Raw genomic sequence first — 10,111 nt, 5'->3', positions numbered from 1 at the left:
TTACAGTTGAAATTCAATTTTGTAGTTTTTTAGTTCATAATTTTTTATATGATAATAGTACATCTTGTAATAAGATATTGATTACATACGTAGGTTGGACAGACTGTGGAAACAACACATCGCTATGTGTGATATGGTGTAGGAAACCTATTGGCATTCAAAATGTCTTCCAGTCATCCCAGAATGGATACATACAGTTCCTGTATGGTTTCAAGGGAATCTTATATGTTCTTCCTGCAAAATAGTGACAAGTTCAGGTAATCATGGTGGAGGTGGATAGCAATAGTGCACCATTCTCTCCAAAGTAGAACACAAAGTCTCAAAGATGTGGCACTTGTTGAGGCCAGGGGAGATAAGACAATTAATCTTCATGCTCACAAAAACAATCTGGACAATACAAGCTTTGTGAGCAGGGGACTTGTTGTCTTGGAACACGGCATCACCTGCATTGTGGAACAAGCATTGCACCATGAGATGGACCTGATCAGCCAAGGAGATCACGTAATCCTTGGCTGTAATGCATCCTTGCATGGAACACTTGGAAACCATGATATGTCTGTCCAAATCATCAATGAATCCTCACCCAGTTTCACTCTTAGGATGTAAACTTTGCCAGATGTTGCAAACTGTGAAACAAGACTTGCCCAACCAAATGAAGTTCTTCCGTTGTTCAGTAGTCAGTATCTGCACCATGGATTGTGGTTCTGGAATTCCAGCTCCCTCTGCTGTTACCTGCTTTATGGAATTCCCTTTGTGGTGTTTTTGTCCTAACAGGGTTCGTGAGTGTGATATCCAGTTCTGCAGTGACTTGTGCAGCTGTCAGTCGTCCTCAATGCCATCTGTCATGGAGGCTCAACACATATTTTCATCCACATTGTGACTTAGCGGATGATGTTTTTTTACTTTCCCTGTGCAGTGCAAAATTTCTATAAATTGCCTCTTGAAACACCAAACATGTCGGCTCCTTTGGTTATGGAAGCACCTACCATATGAGCACCAACAGTTTGCCCACATTTGAATTCACTTAGCTGTGACATAATGCACTCTTGACAACATGGAACACTGAAAATACCAACATATTGAGGACAGTGCTTTAGTTTTCAGCTGACGTTTGTTATTCTTTCTAGTGAAATTTTTCAGTAAAATTTTCATTCAGTGTTTTAACTATGTTGAGTGTTCCCATGGCTGCTTGAATTTTTGGTTTTAGCTACTAATTTTGTGAAGTTTTGTTGGTATTGGTATTATTTGTGGTTAGGTAACATTAGTAATTGCTTTCTTAGTAGAAAGAGAATTTTGAGACCACTATTGTTAGTTCTATAAATAGTTCTACTGGTGTAACTGAACTTAAGTAACGTAGAAGTATAGTTTTTTTCAGTAACTGTCAAATTTTACCATGAGTGAGAAGTGTGGGCTTTGTGAGTAGTGGGTTTCAGTATGAGATTTGTTCAAAGTATTTTAATTGAGGGGGGGGGGGGGGGGGGGAATGCAGTGGGGAAGCCAAAGGGCATTCTCTTGAGATCCTCTCCTGGGAATGCAGACTCTGTAGTAGAAACAAGTTGATAGAGGAGCAGGAGCGTAAGATCTGTGCCCTTCAGATGTAGTTACAACATGCGAAGGAGGAACTCGATAGGTTGCGGAGAGTGAAGGGTGCTTGGGAATGGAAACTGGCAGTTGGCAAGAAGGCTGCTAGGAGGAGGAGCTATTCAGACAGTTATACTTTGCGTGTATGCAATAGATTTTACCAACTGTCAGAGTTGAATGGAGAGCAGCCTCTTGTAGCTGCAGGGGTAGGGAACATGCATCAGTCCTCAGCAGTTAGGAGGCCTAGATCAGTTGCAAAGTCTAACAGAAAGAAGGAGGTTCTGCTGCTAGCTAGTTCACACGGTAGAGGTGTGGGCCAGCAGTTGCAGGAAGTGTTGGGGAGTGAGTACCAAGTCACCAGCATTGTGAAGCCTAGTGCAGGGTTGGTTGAGGTGACTGGCAGCATAGGGGAGGTGTGTAGGAATTTTGTGAAGGAGGATCAGGTAGTGATAGTGGATGGAGGAGGGAACAGTCTTGATAGGGATGGGGAATATGATGTAGGTGGTGACCTGGTAAAGATAGCTACTCAAACTGGTGGCACTAATGTGTATTTCGTGCAATTGTTTCAGCATCATGATCAGCCTCATCTTAATCTGCTGTTAGGCGCGTTAGCATTGGGCTGTAGAAGGCACTGATGGCAGAGGGCATGGGTCACATTTTAGTGGTGCCAATTGTCTATAAGTAGATCGGGTTTCTCTAGGCATGGTCTGCACCTCAATAGGTATGGGAAGGGGAGGCTAGCAAAGCTTATAGGTGACAGTGTAGTGGGTGGTGGTGGTGGGATCACTTACGGAAAAATTCCTGTAGTAGTTGGTGTTAAAGCTGCACCTTTTTTTTAGATTGAAGTCAACTGACAGGTATACCTGCTTAAAGTAAGTTCCACTAACTTAGGGCTCACCTTCAGAGGATGTCATGTTCCCAAGTAGAGAAGAAATTAGCATATTTCATCAAAATATTAAGAGGTATTAGACATAAAGTTAGTGAACTGCTTATAGATGTTGACTGAAATTATTGGTATACTGGAGCATAACAAATAATTTGACAATTCAGAGGCTTCCTTTACCAGGATATGGATTAGCCGGCTGTTTTTTAAGGAGTTCCTTGCAGGGTGGGGGAATGGCCATATACATAAAAAACAGTATTCCATTTGAGTTCATAGACTTATCTTGGCACTGCACTGAATAGATATTTGAATGTTGTGCAGGGGCAGTTGAATTTAGTGAAACTGAACTTCTGATTGTTGTTGTTTATAGGTCCCGTAACTCTGACCCCGGAACATTTCTGCTCAAACTAGAGAGGTTCTTGATTCATTTTTAGTTCTCCTAAATTCATATGATGTAATGCAGATTGTTTTTTCCAACTAGGGTGCAGGGGAACAGTAGCACAGCCATAGACAATATTTTTATCCAGTCTTCATTACTAGATGGGCATCTGTTAGTAAGAGGGTGAATGGCCATTCAGACCATGACGCACAAATTTTAACACTAAAAGGCTTTTGTACTGATACTAGCTATGTAGAAAAGTTAATCCAACAGCAATAGAGAGATTTTAAGCCTCATCAAGGAACAAGAGTGACATGATGTTTATAGTGCCGATAACATAGATGCCAAATGTAATGCTTTCCTTAACACATTTATCATGCTCTTTGAGAGATGCTTTCCATTAGAATGTTCTAAACAGGATACTAGCAGTAAAGGGCAGACTGAGTGGCTGACTAGTGGAATAAAGGATATCATGTAGAACAAAGTGGGATTTACATAAAAATGTTAGAAGTAGTCACAGTCAAGCTACAGTAGCCCATTACAAACAGTATTGTAAGGTGCTTAAAAATATTATTATGAAGGCAAAGAGTATGTGGTATGCAAATAGAAAAGCTAATTCACAGGATAAAATTAGAACCATACAGTCAGTTGTGAAGGAAGTGCCTGGTCAGCAGCACAAGGTTGATGATATAAAGTCAGTTCCTAGTAAAAACATTTCTTTTACTGATAAATCATGTATGTGTACAATATTTAACAATCATTTTCTGAGTTTTGCTGGTGAATTAAATAAAAATCTAGTTTCTGTAGGGAATCTATAACTCTCTTGGCAAATGCCTTTCCGAGATACAGACAAGGGGGAGATTGAGTCAATAATTATATCACTGAAGACTAAGAACTCTTATGTATGCGATAGAGTGCGTAGCAGAATATTAAAGTACTGTGCTACACATGTTAACCCTATATTTAGCCATATTTGTAATTATTTATTTAGGAATGGTGTTTCCTGAATGATTACTCAGTAGTAATGTCGCTTTATAAAAAGGGAGGAAGGATAATGTAGACAATTTTAGACCTATTTCTATGCCATGAGTGTTTGCTAAAGTTATTGAAAAGGCTGTGTGTGTAGGGATAATTGATAATTGTATATCACATAATTTTCTATCGAATGCACAGTTCGGCTTTAGAAGTCGTTTAACAACAGAAAATGCTATAATCTCTTTTCTCTGTGAGGTACTGGGTGGATTAAACAAAAGGTTTCCAATGCTAGGCATTTTTTTTTATTTATTTAGCTAAGGCGTTTGATTGTGTTGATCACAAAATATTGCTCTAAAAGTTAGACCATTACAGAATACAGGAAGTGGCTCACATTTGGTTCACCTCTTACTTTAGCAGTAGACAGCAAAAGGTCATTATTAACAATGTTGAGAATCGCTATGATGTGGGGTCTGAGTAGGGAACAGTCAAATGAGGGGTGCGCAAGGGATCAGTGTTGTGGCCACTCTTGTTCCTTATTTATATAAATGATGTGCCCTCTGGAATTACGGGTAACTCTAAAATATTTCTGTTTGCTGATGATGACACTAGTGTAGTAGTAAAGGATGTTGTGTCAATCATTGGTCGGTTTCAAATAGTGCAGTTCATGACATAAGTTCATGGCTTGTAGAAAATAAACTAATGCTAAATCACAATAAGTGTCAATTTTTGCAGTTTGTAACACAATTCAACAAAACCTGGCATTTTAATTTCACAGAATGGACATATGATTAGCGAAAATGAACAGTTTAAATTTCTAGATGTTCAGATATATAGTAAACTGTTGTGGAAAGCCCACGTTCAGGATCTTGTTCAGACTTAATGCTGCCATTTTTACTATTCGAATGGTATCTGAAGTGAGTGATCGTTTGACATGTAAATTGGGCTACTTTGCATATTTTCATTCACTTATGTTGCATGGTATTATATTTTGGGGTAACTCTTCCCGTTCTAAAAGAATATTTTTGCCTCATTAATGGGCAGTTTGGGCAATAAGTTTCCAATTTTTGTCCAACTCATGTAAATAGTTATTGAGGAAAGGGGACCAGATCCAACTGAAATTTGCCTGGATCCAATGGGAATTGTACAGCCAACCAGTTGCACACCAAAAGTTTATTCAAACCTGTACCTACATTTTGACAGATATAAATATGTGTTTCTCAGAAGAAGTAATGACACATTACATATTTAGTGAAAAGAGAAGTGAAAGTGAAGCCATAAGGGCTAGGGAACAGTAAAATGATTCAAGTAAGTGCTTATGACATAGCCATAAGGCTTACTTAACAGAAAAATTGTACATTTAAAATCTATGTCAGATGTGCATCACACATACAGACAGATAACTCAGCATTTGTGAGCAGCCCTTATAGTGGAGAAAGTTGCCTTTTCCAGAACACTACCTATGGCTGCTGTACAGGATGACTAAGAATCAGCTGCCCCCGAACAGTGTAGAACAGTGTGCAGAGGTGTATGTAGAGTCTATCCATATGCACTTTATTCATATTAACCCAGATCTGTATTCCATGCAGTGATAGCACACTGTGCGATAACTACACATCCTGTGTCTGTACATTGGATCTTCAGTAATTCATAAGGCGATTTGTGGATGGTTTGGTATAACTTCATGAAACATATTTAGCTGCTTTTTATGAAATAGTGTGGTAGAAAGAGTAGCAAATTGTCTGCTCACTCTTCAGTTTAAAAACCTGTGGAGGAGGGAATTGAATAACCATAATCTGATCACATGCCTCCCTTTGGGCTTCTGACCTCCATCCCCATCCATTCCATGATATTACACCCTCCAAAAAACACAGTTGTGATACACACATTTAACGGATGTTCTTAATGCAGTTCATTTAACAGTGAACGTGAATATATATACCGTTGCAACACCACCTTTAATAATGTGCAGTTTTCCCTCACCCTGCACTGTGAAAATTAGTAGTCCTAGAGGAAAAAATGTATAAGACCGTTTTTGTAGGAAATTTTAATGTAGTTCAATTTTGTATTGCGAAGCACTTTTGTGAGAAGCAGCGGGTTTTCAAAATTTGAAGATGGGCATCAAAAAATTGAAATTTACGTGTTATCTTCATCCCAACACTCACATACCAGCGGTTTTCGGTATGTTATTCATGAGACTTCCTTCCTACAACGGTACAAAATTGTGACTACACAAATTTTTTCCCCAAATTTTGTTTGTTGACTGGAGTATTAGGAGTTGTAGGAGACTTAGTAGTTAGTTTTGACAAGGAACCCATGACTGGAAATTAACCACTTGGAAGTAAAATATGTTTGAAGATCAGATCACTTTAAAATTGCCCACTTCACAGTATGTACACAGTGGAGCGGTGAACTGTGATTTGTGTGCTCTCCAGGAGCTGCTCCAGGTGGCATTTTTTCATTGCATGAGGTTTTTTTACAATGCATGTTTACACACTGCAGTGCTCCGTTGTATCTTCTCTAAAACTTAGAGCCGCGCTCCTTGGACTATCAGTGTGAACTTACTTGAATGCCGGATACAGGCTTAGCTTCCCCGCAGCTCCGGCGTCTTGCATCAAACGCTTCTCCGAAGATTCTGTATTTTGAAGAAGGTGAAAATTCATCTACTATTCCAAAATCCTATTATCTAGTCCAAATAAAGACTCTCTCAAAATTCAGTTGCTGTTAACATATTCTATATTCAAAATTCAATACACCATTTCACTGCCACGTTAAACAGTAAGCCCACACTTTCTTAGGGCATTCGCACACGACTGAATTCAACCAAATTAAATAACATTTTTTCTCAATGATACAATACTAATATACATGTCCGTCTGCTCGAGACCAAGTCACTATTAATAATAATCTTTTTTTTTTCTTCCGTTGTCTCTCCACAACACACAACAATCACTAATGTTTTTCGTGCATGAAATTCGTCCACGGAATTCTGGGCCGGAAGTTTTTCTTTTCTCTCTGCTGCAACTGAGCGCATCACTTGTTGGCCCGGTTTTGCTCTTCTTTCTCGGTTAGCCTGCACAAATAACGTTCTGCGGCAGTGTGTATCTGTTTATGCTACAACCCACTACAAAATAACATGTGTTCGATGTGGCTGGAACACAAGTGACTCCAGACTTTCGTAAAATTCTGGGGGCATTCCAAAACAGACACACACACACACACACACACACACACACACACACACACACACACAGTAGTCCTAAAACACTGGTTTTCATGTGTGGAGCACCACAGTGAACCATTCTAGTTGCAAATATACCAGTTTCGTGCAGCCATTGTTGTAGTTGGCCGAAAATGGCACTTGATGGACTGAGGCAATCCATAAAACATCCTTGAGGCATGCGCTGTGCAGCTGTATCATTAAAAATTTATGTACTGGGCCATGAAGTGGGAGGTGATTCAGTCTTCAAACTTCCTTTATGCCCAAACTATACATTTTAAACATTGATTCCTTATCAAACCTTATGTACGAAGTCATCTCTACAGCCCCTACAAAGTATTTAATAGGAATTGTGATTTACCCTGTGTGTGTGTGTGTGTGTGTGTGTGATGTGTGTGTGTGTGTGTGTGTGCGCATGATTGCATTCCTGTCACACTTTTCTGTATGTATGAGGAGGCTAATCTTGGGAATTGCTCTAGGTATTTTGATACTGTTTTCACAAATAGACAGACTAATTCATGAAAGTGGTTTGTATGCATAATTTATCATCGCCACAGCAGAAGAGTTGCCTGGCTGTAGATACTTACAAGGGAACTCACCATAGGTAGCTGCCTGATACTGTTGGAACTTTCTTGTGAAAGAAGGATGAAATAAAGGGACAGTCACTTCTGATTAGGTGCCAACACTCAGTAGTTTTTGAGAAAATATCTGTCAGACTTTCATCAAAACCAATAGAGTTGGTAGTGCAGTGGTTAAGAGAGCATAACTTTGAAATTTCGGCCCCCTTGCTCAGATCCTATCTTATATTTTGTTTTTCTTTTGTCGTGGAGGTAACTCATATCTATATTTTTTGTGACATAGTAAAATACAATGGAATTACTGACAAATGAAATTACCATTTTAAATCTTATTACAAGTAGATTTTACCATCACAAATCGTACACAGTTAATAGTAATTGAAAATCAAAAACATAAAAGTTCTAGTATTTCAATTTTTGCGTTGTATTTTACTTTCATGCTTCAAGAAAACCAGAGCATTCAAAAGAAAACTGAAAGCATACAAATTTGGAGCTCTGTGTGCAAAGTGGTAAACATCATTAGGAAAACAACTTTGCGATCTGGTGATAATGTCATGGAAAACAACACAAATGGAAACATTTGCTCGAAAGCTGGGGCATGCAGTTGATTATGGAACGAGGTGTGTGTTTTAACTGTATTGCTTGTATATGTGAAATCCCTTAACTGTCCGATGATACTAGGGCACTTCTGTAATTGATGAAAGTAATTCTTCATCAGTCAGTAGAAGTATACCTCATAGACTTGACAGGAAGGCATACACTTTGATGGATTTGATTTCAATGAAAATGTCAGTATTGAGATTTCATTGACAGACAGCCCACCGTATAATGAGGGACTGTTTTGTCCATCTCCTCAAATCAATACTGTATGTAACATGGCAAAACTTTGTCTGAAAACTGATTATAGGTTTCTTCTGCGAGCTATCCAGATTTCGTGCACACTCTGATGTCATTTCATTAATTAGTTGACATCTTGATGGTCTCAACAACCAAATTTGTCATGAACTTCTTGGAGACAAACTAGAACTACTGGTATCAGTTTTCTGGAAAGTGTTAACCATGTTAATAAAATTTGAAGTCTTTATTTCTTCTGCAGTTAATTCCATTTGTATTTCATGATTCATAAAAAATATTGATGTCATATAATAAGATGACACAACAGAAAAAATAAATGTAGGGTGGGATTATTCTGTTTCTGTGGTGTCATTTAGCTATCTGCCGTTTCATCAGGATTTTTAGAGTTCTGTCACTTTTGAGTTCCACAGACAAATGGCACAACGGTGTCATTGCAATTTTTTATTAAAGCTTGCTAGTATTGAGGAAGTAGACGTAGATTTGAACATTTACTAATTGTGTTCATGCCAGATGTAGTTTGATTGACCTGCCCTAGTTGCATTTGCCTGTATATGTACTATAAGATAGTAGATATTGGAGATACTGACTGGGAGTGACAGTGACAGTGAGTGTGGCATCTTCAATGAAAGTAGTAAGATGAAGATTCATCAGAAGAATCTCGTAGTAATACACCTCCACGTACTTCACCTAGTAAAGCTCGCCAGGACAGTTCTTCTTCAGATTCTGAAAGTGAAGACAAATCGATCCATAAGAGGCCACACCATAGAATTTGATTGACAAAATCGTGATTTCAGTCCAGCACTTCATGCATTTGATGACTCATCTTCAGGACATAATTGTCAACTAGCGCCTGATTCAAGCATTCTATCCTTTTTCATCCTATTTCTATCAGAAGATCTGTTGAAATTTATAGCACTTGAAATGAACCGATTTTTCACTTTCACCATGGCAAATGCATTGGAATCAGTTCGTTCTTGACTATCCACCTGGAAAGATATAGGTTTGAGGAAATGTATAGGTTCATTGGTTTTTGGCTTCCCATGGCTCAAATTAAAAGTTGTGAATAAAGGAATATTGGCCCAGAGATGTACTTCTGAGTCCTCCAATTTTTGGCGAAGTAATGTCCCGTGACTGTTTTTTGTTACTTTTGAGAATGTTGCATTTTAGTGACAACTCGGCCAATCGTGGAGATGACAGTTTGTTTAAAATTAGCAAAATGATTGATACAGTTCGTGTGGCATTCCGCAGTTCATTTAATCCATACAGAAAACTGTGTGTCGATGAAAGCCTGTTATTGTTCAAAGGTCACTTATCTTTTAAACAATACATTCCTTCAAAACGAAGTTGATTTAGAATCAAAACATTTGTGTTCTGTGACTGTAAAACTGGATACATCTTGGATTTAATTGTATACACAGGCACAACAACAGAAATTGAAATCCATTATTTGGGGAAATATGGTGATATTGTGGCAACACTAATGAAGCCATACCTTGAATGTGGACATACCCTGTACATCGACAATTGGTATACAAGTCCAGTCTTGTTCCTCTGGCTTCACAACCAGAGAACAGCAGCATGCGGTACTGTACGTAGGAACAGGCACAACTTTCCGAAGCTACAAAAGAAACTGAAATGAGGAG

Source organism: Schistocerca piceifrons, chromosome 3 (genome assembly GCF_021461385.2).
Source record: "Schistocerca piceifrons isolate TAMUIC-IGC-003096 chromosome 3, iqSchPice1.1, whole genome shotgun sequence".
NCBI lineage: Eukaryota > Metazoa > Arthropoda > Insecta > Orthoptera > Acrididae > Schistocerca > Schistocerca piceifrons.
The sequence above is the reverse complement of the archived record's forward strand: the minus strand, read 5'-3'. Positions refer to the sequence as shown.